The sequence below is a fragment of the Rosa chinensis genome, chromosome 4, assembly GCF_002994745.2.
Source record: "Rosa chinensis cultivar Old Blush chromosome 4, RchiOBHm-V2, whole genome shotgun sequence".
Taxonomy (NCBI): Eukaryota; Viridiplantae; Streptophyta; class Magnoliopsida; order Rosales; family Rosaceae; genus Rosa; species Rosa chinensis.
The window spans coordinates 37,185,618-37,203,034 of record NC_037091.1 but is presented as its reverse complement, the minus strand read 5'-3'; the positions used below and the strand labels follow the sequence as shown (position 1 = coordinate 37,203,034).

The window sequence follows — 17,417 nt, the reverse complement described above, 5'->3', positions numbered from 1 at the left end:
TGCCTTACGGATAAGGGCTTTGGTTGTGATCTCTTCGCGTCACCGAATCGATACTCAAACGTTGCAGGTTGAGCAGAGCAATCACTGGGAAGTTATGAGAAAGCACTGGTTTTGCTAAAGCATGAATTTAGCTTCGCTGGGTTGTGAGGGCGTTACCCTTGCTGTGCTGGTTTGCAACTAGGTTGCGGGTAGGTTTGCTCCGGAGAGGCTTTGATAATCTGTATGATTAGTTGTTTTGAGAGTTGTTCTTTTATTCGTCCTTGAAACCTGATATTTATACATAGGGTTTCGACTTTTCCTTGCCATCGAAGGATTATTGATTGAAGTTTCCTATTCAATCTCTGCTACTCGATTCCAATAAGGGCTCGTTTTCCTTAAGGATCACTGAATGGGTGAAGCTGTAACCCAAACCCAAGTAGGCTTATTTTGGGGCCACAGGTATCAGCCCGCTATGCTAAATCCACTCAAGGATCTTGCCAAAATTACTTTTGGGCTCAAACATTGCCCCCCAGGCCCCGAAATTAGGCCCGCGAAAATGTAACTGATTGAAGGGGGTTAACACAACACGACCGAAACGAGGTCATTAATAAGGGTTGCGTCCATTCGCCTTGCAAAACGTCTTTTCGTCGCATCGTTTCCTCACAAAATCTCTTATTTAAATCCGTCAGCCATTTCAAACCTGTCACATCAGAAACTCTTTTAGTCTCTTAAACCCTCTTGCTTCGAACATCTTCCTCTCGGAAAACCCAAAAATGGCTCCCCCAAAGAAAATAGTCATCGATCAAGAGGAGGAACTCAATGAGCAGATCGCCCACACTTGGGGAACCGGCATCGGTGCCCGCTGCCACATCCATACTACTATCCAGAGACCTCTACTTCTTAGACTCTCAAATCATCATGCCGGGCTAGGTCCTGCGCAGCGAGATTCCATCCCTGATGACACTATCGCCCTCTACGGCCTACCCATTCATCGACCCATTCCGATCCTCCGAAGGACCCCTGGAGATTTCAGCAGTTGGGGTGCACAAAAGCACAGAGCAAAAATAGGGTACTCACTATCCTTTATTAGCGCGACAGAGATCTCCTGGTATCATGAAGTGCAAGCGCGAGATCTGGCTCTCTGGAACGCGGCAGGTATTACCCATACTATTGATTTATGCTTTCGCGTCCCGCGGGGTGGTAATCCCTCACCGCTTGCTGCCTTTCTCTGCTTTTGGAATACTTCCACCAACACTTTCGACTTTCGATTTGGCCAAATGAGCATCACTTTGTTGGATATTCTCACCTCTATGATGCCTGGAACTACAACACTTCTTGAAGCAGAATCGGCCCCACTACTGGGCCTCCACCAGTACAAAGCACTCTTACATTGGTTAATCTCCCTGACTGGGCTCATGACATCGTTCCCGTGGATGGGAACGCCGAAGAATATGAGCAATGGTGGTCAGAAGTTTCTGTCAACTGCTGGGGACAAAGGGATGACGAACTCTTCGCGACTATCTTCGCAGAACTGAGATATCCCTATGATGCTGATACTGAGTTGCTTGATCGCTTTCCTGAAGCAGAAGCATAAACCCCTCCAACCGAACCGGCTCAGCGACCCGCGAGAGCTCCGCACCCCGTCTAGGCTGGGATTGTAATCCGTGAGCCCCCTCAAGAGGTAAGTGCCTTATATCGTTCTTCTCTCTCTGTCTGCTTTTCCCTTTTTAACTCAAACTTTGTTGCATCAGGGAAGTGCGCCACCTTTTGGCATTCGAGGAGTCAATGCTTCACCGGCCACTGGACAGGCAGCGAAACAGAAAGCAATAGTGTCTGAACCCGACGTCGAAGACTCCTCTTCTGATGATGATGACCCACAAACAGTAAGGATCTCCCCTTCTATGGTCTTGACATTTTCTTCCCAAGTCTAATCTTTAAACCCCGACAGATTGCCGCTGCTTGGCCCGAAAGTGCAGTCGCGCTAATCCGTGGGCAGAAAATGAACCAATCGCTGATCGACTGGTAATCACTGGTTTACAGCGAGCACTGTAATCTTTGTTTCATTATGTACGACCGTATAACGCTCCTCATTTACAGGTTCGTCATAGGTCCTCCAGACAAACTGGGGAAGGATCTTCTGCTGCTGGCGAAGACGCGTCTGCTTCACATGCCCAAGCGCCGACTGATTCTAATAATCCTCCACCTCCCATCAGTACTGCAAACAATACACAGCTGGCTCTAGTGCCAGTTCAAGTCATAGACGATAGCTCACCTGAAGTTGAGGAATGTTCGCTCCCGGACACACCTCGCGAACAGGAAATTGTAGTTCTTATCATGGAACAAATAGTGCCTGATTCGGTTCCCATTTCTGGTGTGGCTGATCAAGAACCAATGCCAGTCGCCATCCTTCCCGAACCACCTGTTCCAGAGGTACACCTTCTTGCTTATCCTATATTCTGATTCCTGACTCAATCTTTTGACCCTTTAACCATTCACTAAAATACAGAATCCTGCCCCTATCGAGGAGGTGACTGCGGCCGCTGTAGAGGTGCTCGGCGAAAATCCTGCTGAACCAGATGGCGTAGACTCGGATAACCAAGAACCTGTCCCTGATGCCCCCAAGCACCTGAAGCAGGAGATGAAGTGAACCCTGAGTCGGTGCTGGAAATGGTTCCTATCGCGTAACCTCTCGAGATTCCTGTTGCTGCTGCCCCAAATCCGTTGCTTGCCCCTCCTTCTAGACTGGAAAGGCTGGCCTACATACTTGAAGTGACTCCTCCTGGAGTTATAGATGATGCCAGAGAAGGCCTACGTCGTCTCCTTGGAATCGATATTCTGACGCCCAGAGCACCCGCGAGGGCTTTGGAGTATCGGAGGGTACTTCTCCGCGAAGGAGCCATCACTGAAGCCCAATTCCTCGATATCGATCAACTGCTGCAGGATCTCCCCCAATGGCTTAACGAGAAAATGGCCGCGACAGCGCAGGCTAGGCAGACCCAAGCCCACTATCTGACCCTTACTTAATAGACAGACACCTCGCGCGATTTCTTAGGCGACCGGGGTACTCTCATCAGGGATCTGACGGTTACGAGGAACCATCTCAGGACCCAGATTCAAGACCTTCAAGCCCAATTAACTGATGTGACGGCCAGGCTTGCCCATGAAGAAGCCCAACTGGAGCAACCCTTGGCCGCTTTCGAAGTGCTGTCTCAAGAATTGGACTAGGCTCGCCTGGCGGCCCAACAAGCCCCTCAAGCTGCTGCTGATGCCAGCTTTCACCTGGATGAACATTTCCTCCGCCTGACTTATGCAGGCCGAGGGCTTTAGGCCTCTAATATTAGGCCCACTATTTTGTACGAACAATATTACTATTAATATCATTATTTATGGTTTGGTGAAATATCCAGCCCACATTTCTTGGCCCAAATATTTTGGAATTGCAGGCAGTTAAAGCGCTCAATTTTGCCTTTATTGCATTTAAAACTATTTGAAAAGATAACCTCGAAACAGAGTGGTTACTTCCTCGAAGACTGCTCCGCTTCCCACGCGTCTTCAAATTTCTCTCCTTTCTGAGATCATAGTATTCAATTCAATCCGTATTCCCATTGATGGTATTGAATTGCTTCAACTGCCCATCGAAAGGATGAAGCCACTGAGGTTGACCCTATAAATAGTCACATTCCGGAGAAGTGAACACATACACAAGCATGGCTAACCCAGAAATAACTCTACAAGCCCTGCTCCTTTTCCTTCTGTTTTTGAAATCTTCTCCTCACGATCTCACCCTTAGCCTTCAACTTTTAGGCGTTATGGCTTAATCTCAATGCCTGGGTAGGCCTTATGGCCTAATATCAGGATCAAACTCGTATCTTTGGTCTCTAGAACTCCGGATGGGATTCACCGGTTCCAGTTAGACTGAAGAACACGAGGGGCTCCTAGCGCGGGATATCAAATTCTGGGGATTCCCTCTCCTCAGATTTCCCTGCGCGGAGCACAATGAAGAAGGGCAGAAGGCCACTTGAGGCCGACCGTTCTTCTTCCGCAGTTTACCTCCGGGGTCTGACGCAACGGCTTCTGTTTTTCCCCTAGAGGTAGATGAGGCAACTGGGCTACACTGATGCGCTGATTCCATCTCCATCCCGGAGGATAGCCAACTGGAAGGGCTGCGATGGATTATTTCCTTCCCTCTTCTTTCAGTACAAATGATAGCAGCTGCCGCCCAGAGTCAAGAGATGTGGGTGAAGAGAGGAAGAGTAAAACCATCTCACTGTCTCTTCCTGCCACAAGATCCAGACGCTCTTAAAAGATATGAAATCCTTATGATATTTAGCCACTTTTGGCTTTCTAAACCGCAAATGTAATTTTCTCGAATCACATTAGACTGCTTTTGGCCGCAAAGCCATTTTATGTATGAAGTTTTCTGAGTTCTGTCATGTTCTAAAAAATTATGATATAATATGGCCTTTGGTATAGGCCCTTACATATATTCCTAACACGTATTGTCAAGAAAATTGAAAGAAAAAGTCGAAACTAAAAATCAACTAAAAATGATTGCACAATGTAATGTAATGGCCACAATCAAATGGCCTAGATGCATAGAGGGTTTCCCCCCCTAGTGTTCTTAGGTGGAGCGAATACATGAGGAGGAGGCCACAAGTTGGCCTAAATACAAAGGATGGAGCAAACCAAGGAACACTAAGATTGCCCCCCAATCCCAGGAACAGCCGGATCCGGTGGGTCTTCAAACTCCCAAATACTGGGGTAATACTTCTTCAGGAACCTGTCGTTGATGGGGTTGCGGTGGAGGTCGCTGTCTAAATCCTTGAGATGAAAAGCCCCGTGTTCCAGAATTTGGTGAATAACAAAAGGTCCTTCCTAGCGAGGAGTCCATTTACCACGGCCAGTCAACTTTTTGCCAAATGGAAGGACTGCTTTCCAAACGAGTTCACCCTCCTTGTAACTTCGACCACGTGTCTGCTTATCATAGGCGCGGGCGATCCGCTACTTTTCCATTACCAAGGTGTCCAAAGCCTCTAAGCGTTTCTCACTAAGGCCTTCATGCTCTTGCCACATAGCCTGGACATAATCTTCACCAATCAGATGCTGTTGATCTTGGACGCGCAGAGATTGAACATTGATTTCCAAAGGTAGAACCGCATCATGTCCAAACATTAACGCATAAGGGATGGTGGCAGTAGGGTTCTGCTTAAAAATACGATAGGCCCATAACGTCTCATACAATGTGTCTTTCCACTGGCGAGGGTTCTCTACAAGCAGCTTTTTCAATAGAGTAATGATGACCTTGTTGCTGGCCTCCGCTTGGCCATTGGATTGAGCGTAATAAGGCGTGCTATGGATAAATTGGATGCCATAATCATTGAAAAGCTTCTCAACATCACCACCCATGAATGCTGCCCACCTATCCGACACTAAAACCTCTGGAATGCCAAACCTGCAGATAATATTGCGAAAGATGAATTGGCTAATGGTGGCACCGGAAGCCTCCTTTAAGGGCTCAGCTTCCACCCACTTCGTGAAAAAATCGGTAGTGACGATGATGAACTTGTGCTGGAGTGAAGAATGCGGGTGAATCATGCCGATCAAGTCCAAAGCCCGACCTCATGCAGGCCAAGGTTTAATGATGGGCTGCATAGGAATATTAGGAATGTGCTGGACTGGTCCATGTGCCTGGAAATCTTGGCATCCTTTCGCGAAGGCGATACAATCCTTCAAAATGCTGGGCCAATAGTAGCCATGTCTCCTGATAAGCCAGCGCATCTTTGGACCCACTTGATGGGCTCCACACACGCCTTCATGCACTTCTCGCATTAATTGTTTCGCTTCGCGGCCATAGACTTACCTGAAATCGATGCCATCTTCACCGCGTTGACGTAGCTCATCACCTTTAAGGAAGTAATTTAAAGCAAGAAAACGGATTTTCCTGTCTGTCGTGGATTCTGGTTGCTTGCGGTAATCTATCAAAGGGATGCGCCAGTCTATGTTAATAGGCTCTAGGACCACGACGACCGGATCGTCAGGCGGGTCAGGTCGCACAAGCCACGAAGGCAGCGTGCATCGCTCAACCTTGAGAATGCGCTCGCGAACCACATATTTCAATGTAATCCCTGTAGCCAGTTGGGGGAGTTCATTGGCCGTGAAGTTGCGCTCGCTAGGAATGTACTCCAAACCCACGTCAACGAATTGGTCCAGGAGTTCAATGGCGTGATTCAAATATGGTACGAGCAGGCAGCTGACACACCTGTACTTCTCTTGAAGTTGATTGATCACTAGCAAGGAGTCAACGCGTACCAGGACATCTCTTACTACTAGCTCCAACAATACCTCTAGGCTGATAATGAGAGTGTGATGCCTCGGAAATTTACAGTTATTTTTTGAGGATTTTCCAAAATCTAATTTATGGTTATTGGACGGTTTCGTGGCTCGTGGATGGAGCGGAAGTGGTTCGGACGAATTTTTATTTGAAAAGTATGGTTTTAGGGGAGTGCAAAGGTTGACTTTTTATAGGTTGGGATTCTCCAAAAACTTTATTCATGAAAGTCGTAGAGCGCGTCGATACGAGTTCGTGGACATATGGACGCGAAAATCGGAGTTCGTATGAAGACGTTATGGCTATTGGAAGAAGTTTCCATTTTGGTATAAATAAGGAATTTCCAAAAATATTTTCAAAAAATCCCATTTCCTTTTTCGGAAACTCTCCATTCTCTTCGTTCTCTCTCCTCAGCCTCCGCGCGACCCAACCCAAACCCGCCGACCCAACCCGACTGGTTCTCTCACCTCCGGCCACCTCCGACGGCACAAGCCGAAAACAACTCAGACTAGCCTCGTGCTTTGCTCTGTGGTGTTGGCTTGCATGGTGGTTCACCGAAAAGTGGAGATCGGAGCAGCTATAGTCGACGCGATTGGGACCCGGTCGGAAGTTCACTTTTCTGGCGACGTTTCGGCCGATCCTTCGTGGTTTTGGAATCTCCTCCTCCTCTTGATCATCCTCATACCCGCCTAGAGGGACGATTTTGTGTGTGGAGTGGAAGATCAAGGTTTGAAGATCAGCGGCACACAACGAATCTGGGGCTTGATCAGACGGCAGCGATTGGCCAATCTTGTAAGCTTGATCTAGGACGATCTAGGCCGAACCAGACTTAGCCCCAGGTATGAAAGTTGCTCTATTCTTCATGATGAACATTTCTGATTGACTTGATTGCTGTGGTTTTGAGTTTTAGTTGGTGGTGGTTGTGGTGGTTGCACCGCCGACTATGGCGGAGTTTTGGCGGCCTTCCGGCCATATAAGGGATAGTTTCTGCTATTATATATCTTCTACTCGTCGATACGAGCGTTTTGATATATAATACATAATTTTTGGAGATCGAATGAATATGTTATGATTTTTACGGTTTCGGACCGTTCGATGTTTTGATCCAAGAGGAACCGAGCGTCCGATCGACTTGTGGTTTGGACATATCGATCGTAGAAGTATTCTGGAGACATTGGGTGGTCTCGGATGTGGTTTCGCCTCGATTGGCGCCACTTTGGGGATTTTAGTTCAAAACAGGGGTTTCAGACTTAAATCATTTGTGAATCGTTACTGATTTGAGATCATTGGTGATTAGGTGCTTCTAAAGGTGAATTGGACGAGTTGTTGGTGATAGTGTTAGTTCAGTTTTGTATAGAACATGCAGCAGGATTCTGAGGTGAGTAATCTCACAAGGTTCAAGGTTCATTAATGAACGGATTGCCTTTATCGTTTTGAGAGTTATTGATTTAACTGCAAACTATGGTTGGTATTAGTAGGCATTCCTGAGCGGATGACTACGTAATTATATATTTATGTGAAATATATATGTTTTGGTGGATTTGTGGATTTATGGAAACAATATGCATGAATGATGCGTTTTATTGTTTGTGATGTGACTTTTCGGAAAACAAATGGTGGGAAATGGTATTTCTATTGTTTTGAAAAGTGTTTGATGATTTGAGAGTCACAGGTTGTGATTTCTCCTTTTGGTTTGATTTAATATTTTGATCTGACGACCGGTGGTCTGAGGATTTGAGAGTCACAGGTTGTTATTTTTCCTTTGGTTTGATTTGACGTTTTGATCTGACGACCGGTGGTCTGAGGATTTGAGAATCACAGGTTGTGATTTCTCCTTTTGATTTGATTTGACATTTTGATCTGAGGGTCAGGTTGGCCTAAGGATCGGGGGTTGCAAGTTGCATCCTCATGGCAATGTTATATCGTAAGGTTAAACCTTGGCCGGGTGACATGTTACGATTCAGTTAGAGCTCTAGTCTGTCTGCCATCGTACCTCATGGATCTAAGTAGGTTACTTAAGACTCCTGGGTATATATTTTTTCCAAGTTAGACTAAAGAATCATATTCTATTTATTAGGTTAACGATAGGTATGGTTGATTTGTGTTGATACTTTGTCCATATTGGACCGATTTGATGTTTTGTCCATGTTGGACCTATTTTGATGTTTTGTCCAGGTTCGACCGATTTGATGTTTTGTCCAGGTTGGACCTATTAGATGTTTTGTCCAGGTTGGACCTATTTTGATGTTTTGTCCAGGTTGGACCGATTTGAGGTTTTGTCCAGGTTGGACCGATTTTGATGTTTTGTCCAGGTTGGACCGATTTGCTGTTTTATCCAGGTTTGATCGATTTATCATATTTGAATTGTTAGGTTAACGATTTATATGATTTTTTCACGGTGTGGCTTTCGTTGTTTTCTTTTGGGAAAAGAGTATAGGTTGAACCGATTTTGATGTTTTGTCTAGGTTGGACCGATTTGCTGTTTTATCCAGGTTTGATCGATTTATCATATTTGAATTGTTAGGTTAACGATTTATATGATTTTGTCACGGTGTGGCTTTCGTTGTTTTCTTTTGGGAAAAGAGTATTGTTTTGGGAAGCATGGTATGTTTTCTTTATTCGCGAGTTGAAAGGTTTTCTTTGTTTTTGGCGTGAGTTGTGTGTGTGTATCTTAAGTTACTCATACGGGCTTGCCAAAACTTACCGGGTTTGTTGTGTGACAACCCGGTATACTATTCAAACGGTGTAGGGGTTAATCCTGCAGGTCAGGGAAACGTGGCTAAATCTGGGGTAGCGTGCTAGCAGCTTTACGGTAGGAAGTCAATTTTGCGACTTTACCGCTATCAAGACTTCCGCTTGTAGTGTGCTCTGAGGAGCATTTACGTTTTATTTTTTTGTGGACAATTTAATTCGTAAGCTTGTGTAATATATAACTCTGTGGAGAGTGAGTGTATATTAACTTTGAGGGTTCAGGGCATCAGTACGTACTTGGTTTAAAGGGAAAAAGTTTTCAGGTATTTTGTATTGATGACTGAACGTTCACGCATATATAATTATGGGATTATATATCGATTTTATTTGTGTTAAAAATCAGGGGCGTGACAGAGGGCCTCATACTCTGCTTGGTTATTGGTGCACTTAAACTTAACTAGAAAGAATATGAAAAACGATCGCCTGCTGGGTTTCCCAGAACCACCCCTGCCCCTGCCAGTGTTTCTGTTCTTGAGCAGTCAAAAAACAATACCCAGGGTTGAAGGGAAACTGTGGCTTGATACCATACAACATATTCTGGAATGGGTGCCAAATCTGGTGGAGTTGTGGTGGCGGTCGCTATCTCTAACTCTTTCACTGCGGGGACATCCAACATAGGGTGATGCGCTAAGAAGTCTGCAATGGCCTGTCCCTTTACTGCTTTTTGTGGAACGTATTGTAACGAGAACTCGGATATGGCCAGCACCCACTTGCCAATGCGACCTCTCAGGATAGGTCGCGATAGCATATACTTAACCAGGTCGGTTTGAGCAATGATGCAAGTAGTAAAGGACAACATGTAGTGCCGTAACTTGCATGCCGAGAAATATAGCGTGAGACACAGCTTCTCCATTGGAGTATACCTTGTTTCGCAATCTGTAAGTGTCCTACTGAGGTAAAAGATGGCATGTTCAACGCCTTGTCTGACAGGACCCGACCCAAGAATCACTCCGAAACCTGGATACGAGCCTGCGGGGCCCACGTTAGGTGAAATCCAACCGAAAAATCGGCAGAACCTCCCCTAATATGGGCTACCCAAATAGTTCACAAACCTGGACATGCTTTCAACTATAACTTCTACTCAACCTACCATATCAAATTTACAATCCAAGCACATATATTACATCCGGAAAGTTCAATTCCCAACATAATCCTCCGTAAGCAACAACATCCATCAAACTTAAAAGAAAAGGTTTATCAGAGCAACATTAAACTAAGCCGATATCATACAAGGTAGGTTAAGTAATAACCTACGGACAAAAACGGAAGCGCTGATTTCCAAGTCCTTGAGCCTGGACGCGATCTCGGCAAATCTGAAATCTGGGCATTTGAAAACGAATGGCCCAGGGGAAAACATATAAAATCCATTAGAGTGAGTGGACAAAACCGAAGCAAGAATTAGAACAATTTGTGGTATGCTTCCCCATTTCTCTTTTTAACAAAACCATCATGCAGCGAGACTTTATGAAATTCCAACTCAATCCTTTTTCCAATGAAACTCATTTGATGACTAGGAAGGACTGCTTCCTAGGCATATCATACCATCTGGGAGGGACTGCCACCCAGATGACGCATCGGAAGGGACTGCCAACCGGAATAGGAGGCGGTGGTTAGTTGGGACTGCCAACTAGTCACAGGTAGTAGACGGGACTGCCGACTAACTACCTCAAGTCATCTAGAAGGGACTGCCAACCAGATGACGCATCGGATGGGACTGCCAACCGAGCTGTAGTCTGGACGGGACCGCCGACCAGACTATTACCTAGGAGGGACTGCCAACTAGGTAAAATACGCATGCGCCAAAACTGGCCTCCTTGTCAACTGCTTTCTTTTTAAATCCTTTACTTTCCACAAATCACATTTCCTCAAAATAATAAATCAACTGAAAACTTATTTCCATGCTGCATGCATTATTTAAATAAAATAAAAGTCCACTCACAAGTGAGTCCCGCAGCTAACCCTGCTGCCTGCCTGTATCCTCCTTGCTCGAGGGCTCAGTACGTCCTGTCACAATACAATAGGATATAATTGACCATAATAAGGAAATACTCTCAAAATCAACTCATTCCCCTCGGAATAAGCATCCGTTATTCATAAATTGTTATAGAACTCCCACACTTCAATTCGGAATTAAAATTCTATAATTCCTTACAATCTCAATGCCCTCCAAATCAAAACAACTCAACCGATTTTTACTTCGATTCCTTAACCATTCCATGACCTCGCTTAATCTAAACATTCACAAAGACCGTTCGATAACTTAACAAATTTTTAATTCACTTCCTTCAACACAATTTACCACCAATTTATAATATAAATCCTTTTCCAACAATTCCACATTCATTCTTAATTTTTCTCCTTTGCAAAAAAAATCACAATTTCAACTATAACAATCTCAAATTCTCTCTAAATTTCCTTTTCCAAACCACAATTTCAACACCAAATTCCTCAACAATAAAGACCAATCCCACAATAACATTGACAATAAATTACCAAGAGATTAAGTCAAAAGATTCATCAACTAAAACATTTAAAACATCCGAAAATTCCAAATTTCTCTTTGACATTCGAAACCCAATATACTTCTTCAACCTCTCAACACTCTCAACTCAACACCAAAAACATGACAACAAATTCTCAACCCAAGATAATAATCTTAACCACCTTAGAACCACAACCAACATCAAACTCGAAGGAAACTCATTAACCAACAACCTTAAATCTAACACAACAATTCATAGACTACAACTAACAGTTCCTATACCTGCAACAACAACCAAATTCAAGTAGAAATAACCAGAAAAATCAAACAAGAACCCAAGAATTCGAGAGTTACTGTTCAAGGTACTGTTCACAGTCTCAAACACCCTCAAATCTTCTTCCACCGATCAAAACGAGCTGCAACAAGGTTAGGAATACGTTCAGTACTTCCCCAACAACCAAAACCCCCAAAGAATCAGGCCAGAATTCGCCGGAAACCGGACATCAAAGCAAAAATCTATTTTTTCCCATTTCTGCAATTCTCCTCACATCTCCAAAACCAAAGCTACCCAAGGTGAAATACTTACATGGCTAGAAGGAGAAGGAAGAGAGGATCACGCCGTGCCCAAGCTTTCGTCCTGGGGTGGCCGGACGGCGACGGAATCGCCGGAGAGAGGGAGAGCAACGACGGAAGAAAAAAAAAGAAGAGGGGGGGGGGGGTGACTCGGGTTCTACCCGTGCTCTCTCTCTTTCCTCTTTTTTTTTTTTTTTTTCTGATTCTTTCCCTTTCTCTCTCTTCCATCTATTTTAATCCTTCCTTACTACAAATAAAAGCTCACAAACAAAAGCCATGCCAAAAATAGAAATTTCTATTTTTGGTCATAACTTTTCCAATATAAATCCAATTTAAACAAACTACGTGTCCACGAACTCGATTTTTCGTATTCTACGACAATCTCAAATAAATTTTCTAATTTACCGGACTAAAGAAAAAGTCACTCCTCGGTCAACCACGGTAAAAAGTAACTAGTAAAGACTTTAAGGTACGGGGCATTACATTGTCATCTTAAGCGAGTAGGCTGCCAATGGAAGCCTCAGCTGCTAAAATATACAGCTTCAATGGAAATCCAGCTCTAGGTGGAATAAGTACTGGCAGGCTCGCCAAATAGGCCTTAATTTTGTTAAAAGCCTCTTGATGTTTAGGTTCCCACACAAACTCATTTTGTCCTCGCAACTTCAGCAGTGGGGAGAAGGGCTGGATTTTACCTGCAGAGTTAGAAATGAAACGTCTCAGAAAATTGATCTTACCCAGCAGTCGCTGTAGTTCCTTCTTTGTTCGCCGGGGAGACGCGTTGATAACTGTGCTTGCTTTATCTTCAGGGACCTCAATCCCTCTCTGGCGGACTATAAATCCTAGAAAGTCACCTGCGTGAACTCCAAAACGCATTTAGCGGGATTCATTTTGAGCTTGTGTTGCCGCATGCGCTCGAAGACCTTTCTAAGATCAACGATATGGTCTCCTCTTTGCTTAGATTTCACGACGACGTCATCAATGTAAACCTCTAAAATCTTCCCGATGATGTCATGGAAAATCAGGTTCATGGCCCTCTGATACGTTGCCCCAGCATTCTTCAGTCCAAAAGGCATGACCACATATTCAAAAACACCAGCGAATCCTGGGCAACGGAACGCGGTCTTGTGTCTGTCTTCCGCCGCCACCGGAATCTGGTGATACTCTGCGGTGCTGTCCATGAAGGACAATAGTTCATGTCCTGCTACTGCGTCGACCAACATATCCGCGACCGGCATGGGGTAGACGTCTTTCGGAGTAGCAATATTAAGGTCTCTGTAGTCCACGCAGACCCTCATCTTGCCATTCTTCTTGCGGACTGGCACTATGTTGGATAGCCACTTATTGTATTTGGCTACCCTGATGATGCCTGACTTGTGCATCTTTTCAACTTCCTCTTTGACCAGGACTTAGGTCTCAGAGTTCATTCTTCGTGGCTCTTGCTTCACAGGCCTCTTGTCAGGGAGTGTGGGTAGCTGATGGCATACCAAATCCGGTGACAGGCCTGGCATGTCTTCATATTTCTCTGCGAAGCAGTCTTTGAATTCCAGTAATAAAACAATGAGCCTCTGTGTTTCGCTAGGCTCTAAATAGGCGCTAATAGCCACTTCCATAGGCTCATCTACTGTTCTAAGATTGACCTTCTAGGTAGGATCTCTAACCTTAGGAGGAGTATCATCCAGTGCTGCTGGAGCCAGCTGAATCTCCTCTTCGTCTTCTTGTTCTTGGTCAGAGAACTCCTCGTTGACTATTTCCAAGGTTGCGATTCGATCACAAGCCTCTTTTTCCACTAGGTATGAGGATAGTCTCTCGCACAGCGAGTGGAAGGCCTCTATTCCTTCCTCTGGAAGGTCGTAATTCATTAATCGTTTAAGGGTTTGGGCAAAGCGTGGCCAGGCCTTTCCAGGCCTTCTTTTACGAGCATGAGCCTCCACTGTGCCAATGCAGAGGCCGTCACCCATGTGGGACAGCCTTCATCATCGATGCCACTGACCTGCAATGGAGTAATGGGCTCCAAGTAGTACCTGGCATCTACATAGTTAGCGGAAACTAGGAAAGGACGAGGATCCGCTTTAATTACCTCAGCTTTATCTGTGACTCTGTTCCACATAATTAGTTCTTGATGAAGAATTGACGGAACACAGTAACTCCAGTGGATGCAGTCCCTGCCTAGAATGGCGATGTACGCCACATAGAAATCCTTCACGAAGAAAGCATAAACGCCCTTTGCGGGACCCACCTTGATACGTAGGAACAATAAGCCCAATGTTTTCGTTACAGTCCCTGCGAAGTTCTTGAGCGTAAGAGACGTAGACTGGATCTTTTCTTTCTTAATCCCAAGTAAATGCATGGTTCTTGTTGTGATGACGTTGACTGCGGCTCTAGTATCAACCATGATTTTGCTAACCTTGGTGCCACCAATCTCCGCCGTGATGTACAGAGGCCTCATGTGTTGGACCATGGCTGGGGTTGGCCTTGTAAAGCTCATGAAGAACTCCTTACTGTTGACATCCTCAGTTTCCAGAAACAGAGCCTTCTCGACAGGTGTCATTGCCGCTGAAGTAATCTGTAGAGGCTGCTCATTGTGCTCTTCAGTTTCAATACATTCTTGCGCGGCAACTGGCTGTGCGTACTTTGTCGGGAGCACGTAGACCATGTTGCAAGAGGTATCAACTGTATCTGTTTCGTCCATGTCCTCCTCAAGGTTGAGCTTGGGCTCATCAAGCGGGATGTCGGTGTTGAACTGCTTAACCAACTAGTCTACTAATGACTCTTTTGTAAGGCCTTTTACCTCACACTGCTTGTGTTCCTGCACCACTTCCCCTGCTGGACTTTTTTTTGGGCGAGCGACCACTATGCTTTGGACTTTTTTAGGTCTCCACTGTAAAGCTTCGGCAGTGTTGTCCTTGCCCCCCAGTCTCTCAAAGACCGAGGATTTGATGTCTGGTTCCTCGCGAAACAACCTGCGCCTGACATGTGGCCGCTTAGTTGGTGAGCTTGCCCTCCTAGCTGGCGGAGGTGTTCGTTCTTTAGTGATCCTGCAGAAGACACTGGGCTTAGAGGCCCCTGCTTCCTAGCGTGCTTGCTTTTGAAAACTGCGGGGAGCTACCAATGGCTCAGCAGCTAATGCCTCCATCTCCCTCTGATATTTCTCAGGAGATTTGACCAGTTGTAAGGGTTTGATCAAACCCTGTGTTAATGCTCAAGTCCGGCGATAGCCGATTCCTTACTTAACGCGGGTCCGGTGGGCGGACCGCTACTCCTAGGATTAGGTGATTCCTGTTCATCGAGCCGTCTCCTCGTCATTAATGTCGAGTAATGATGGATTTTGTAACCGAGGCGACGCCTCGGTTAATCCGGAGAGTAACTGTAGCTGTCGGACACGCGTATGGCTGGCAGTCGATGTCGTTTTTTAAACGGACGGCGTGGGATTGTTTGACGTTGACATAAAAGGGGGGGAAGGTAGCATATTTGGCACTGCTCTAAACTTCGAACTGTGCCCTTGTCGTCTTCAAGTGTTCTGTGTCTGAGATCGGAGAAGAAAGGTGAGGTGATATCGGCGAGTTTTCGTGTGTGGAAGAACCGACGATCTCCGGCTTCGAAGATTAGTGTACACACTGCTGTCAGAGGCTCCACTGTTAAGGTTGGTAATCTGGCCTTTTTTCCTGTTTGATTGGGTGTCTGCCTTGTTGAATTTCTGGGTTTTTCTGTGATATGTTCTTTGTCGACGTACTGTGAGGGTGTGAGTGGGTTTGGGGAAGGGTGGTTGTGATTGACAATTGGGGTTGTTAGGGCTTTTCTAGATGGTCGAATCTGGGTTTGAGTGGGTTTGTTGTTGTTTTGGCATTTTCTGGGTTGAGTGTTGTTGATGTTCTTGGGCACTAACTGATATAGGGATAGGTTAGATCCTGTGTGAGCTAACTGATTTGGGTTTTAGGGTTTGGGGATGGCCGACGTCATAGAGATCTCGAGCAGTGAGGATTCCGGATCTAAAGTGTCGTTCAGCGCGGCAGATAGAAATTTTATTGACTCGTTGCGTCCGTCTGCCCGTGCAGGAACCTCACTGCCAGAACCTCTAGAGGTCGAGCCGCTACAGACCATTCCGTGGGACGTAGATATGGGTCGTGCATCGCGTCCGGAGAGTTCTAGGGCGGGGGAGGCTGCCGCTGCACATACTTTGCACGAAAAGCGGCTAGAAAGTAATAATGTCGCCAGCGGTTCCACTGGCGGGGGAGGTGGAGCGGGGTAGGATACCGAGTCTGCGTGGGTGTTCGAGGACGGCACCCCTGTCGACAAGGCGGGAGGTAGGATGACAGCGGTTGCCGTCAACCGGCTGAAGCGGGTGTTCCGGTTGCCCGGCGCGGTGAAGTTGCGTCCGCCGACGGTAGAGGAGAAAGCTTCGATTCTGCCAGTGGGCCATGCCGCGGTGCACGAGGCCATATTCCGCGAGGGAGTGACCCTCCCGCTGGTGCCCAATCTTCAGATTCTGCTGTGCGAGTTCGGCATCGCCTTTGGGCAAGTGTGCCCTAACATGTGGCGGTTACTGCTGGCGCTGAACTCGTTGTGGCGGTTGTCCGGTTGCGAAGGACCGACCGTGGAGGAGGTGCTGCATTTCTACGAACTGGTGTACGTGAAGCGCTAGGGTTGTAGAGGGCAAGTAAACCTCAGCTGTAGGCAAGGAGCGCCCAAGCTGATCGAAAACCTGCGGGACTCAATGTCGTACTGGCGGGGTTCGTTTTGCATTGCCACAATGGGATGGGAGTACCAGGCGGGATCTAACGAGGGGGAGCCGTCATTTAGAATTAAGTCAGAATTTCAGCCCATCCGAGGTTGTTCGTTGTTTCCGCTGAACGCGACTGGCGTGGTTTCTATTTTTTTTTTTTGTGTACTCTACTGATAATGACCTGTTTGTGCAGCAGGGTTGCGGTACAACCTAACTCGCGAGGAAGAGTGCCGGGTAGCACGCATCAGGGGTTGCTGGCGGAATCGCAACTTGCTGGACTTCCGTCTCCTTAGCGGGTGGGAGTTGTTGGTAGCTCAACAACTGACGCGTGCCGTTGGTAAGTAATCTCAACTATATCGTACCTTTGGTGAGGTTGCCCCATGCTAACTGGCCTGCCACTAATTTTTGTAGAGACTCCGCCGGGAAACAAGGCTAACCGTGACGCTTTTGCAAAAGCCATGGACTGCTGAAATCGACAACTTTCTTGAAGCCAGTGGTGGACCCAGAGACACTGGCGCTGAGCTAGTCAGAGGTTCTTGTGGTGCTGCCAATGCCGCACCACTCCCATCTTGGTGGTGATGGGT

General features: G+C 46.2%; 1 long non-coding RNA gene across 1 annotated transcript; it reads left to right on the top strand.

Moving 5' to 3' along the window:
• The first annotated feature begins 1,927 nt into the window (after positions 1-1,927).
• LOC121052552 lies at positions 1,928-3,224 on the top strand. Its single transcript, XR_005809436.1, has 3 exons — positions 1,928-2,001; positions 2,077-2,409; positions 2,486-3,224. It is a non-coding gene; the product is annotated as an uncharacterized LOC121052552 (long non-coding RNA).
• The last annotated feature ends 14,193 nt before the right edge of the window (positions 3,225-17,417 follow it).